The sequence below is a fragment of the Convolutriloba macropyga genome, chromosome 9 (assembly GCF_964194025.1).
Source record: "Convolutriloba macropyga chromosome 9, txConMacr16.3, whole genome shotgun sequence".
NCBI classification, from domain to species: domain Eukaryota; kingdom Metazoa; phylum Xenacoelomorpha; order Acoela; family Convolutidae; genus Convolutriloba; species Convolutriloba macropyga.
The window spans coordinates 48484412-48484629 of NC_134476.1; positions in this window are offsets into that span (position 1 = coordinate 48484412).

Below are 218 nucleotides of genomic sequence, written 5' to 3' on the forward strand. Positions count from 1 at the left end.
AACCCCAACAAAACGGAAGTTAATTGTGTTGCCCTTGTTTGCTTTAAGAAATTGAAGCTTATTGGAAAATGGAAAAAAGACATTATTCATTCAGATTCAAAGCACAAGACGAAAAAAAGTTAAGATGAAATTTGTCAAAAAGTAGCTGAAAGTTTTAACTGAAGCGATTGGCGCTCAATTATGCAAACACTTCAACTTCGATCAGTCGAAATTCACAA